This window comes from Hyla sarda, chromosome 11 (assembly GCF_029499605.1).
Source record: "Hyla sarda isolate aHylSar1 chromosome 11, aHylSar1.hap1, whole genome shotgun sequence".
In the NCBI taxonomy this organism is placed as follows: Eukaryota; Metazoa; Chordata; class Amphibia; order Anura; family Hylidae; genus Hyla; species Hyla sarda.
The window spans coordinates 84,501,569-84,502,442 of record NC_079199.1 but is presented as its reverse complement, the minus strand read 5'-3'; the positions used below and the strand labels follow the sequence as shown (position 1 = coordinate 84,502,442).

The window sequence follows — 874 nt, the reverse complement described above, 5'->3', positions numbered from 1 at the left end:
CCTGACAATCCTGTGTACAAACAAAACATGCAAAGTGGCACAGTGACATACAAAAATAAGTGAGTGCAGATATACTGCCCGGTCGTCCGTCCGGATCTATAAAAATTTCCCTGATCCTAGCCAGAAGGCCGGGATACCAAGGGTGAGTGCCATAGGTGAAGAGTATATGGTGCAGTGCGTTCACTCAGTGAGCTATAACACCAGGTGAGTTTCGGCACCTCAGGGTCACCACTCCCCGAGGTACAAAAGTACCTCAGCTCTACACCCCCCAACCTCATGGCAAGACCCGGAGTAAACAGGTCACATCAGGGCAGCCGTTGAGCTGGTTACATGGCACCAGCCCCGATACACCCCGGTACACCTGCCCCCTCCATGCAGCACCCATCCCAACCAGCCCCACACCGGCGTGTCTCTCCACCGGCATAGAACTGATAAGAACAGATACTACACTTGATCTTAGCCAAAAGGCCGAGAAGCGTTTCTCAGACAATTCTTGGGTCTAGGCCTCAGATGTCTCTATGATGAGTGCACTCTGGTCAGGTTCCCTTTTACACTCACAGACCTTCTTGGTTTTGGGTGGGGATTTCCTAGAAAACTGTAAAGCACATACACAACAAATGACCAATCTACTGAGCATCCATCGCCTTTGCCAAAGCCGCTCTCCCCAGCTATAGACTAGCATGGAAGGACAGTTGTTACATGGAATGTCAGCTCTGTGATCCAGGAATATTGTGTGCGCCCTATGAAATGTCCTCCCTGCTCAGTCTGCAGAATCCTCAACCAGACGGGGGGAAAAAACATCTTTAGAAGCCACGTGAATAACTGGGTAGAATAAGAAGCAGTTGTTTTTCACATCAGAGGCTGCAAACTAGAA

General features: G+C 49.8%; 1 pseudogene; it reads right to left on the bottom strand.

Annotated features, from left to right (window-relative positions):
* Positions 1 to 274: 274 nt before the first annotated feature.
* On the bottom strand, positions 275 to 480 carry LOC130296062 (U2 spliceosomal RNA; annotated as a pseudogene).
* Between the last annotated feature and the right edge of the window lie 394 nt (positions 481 to 874).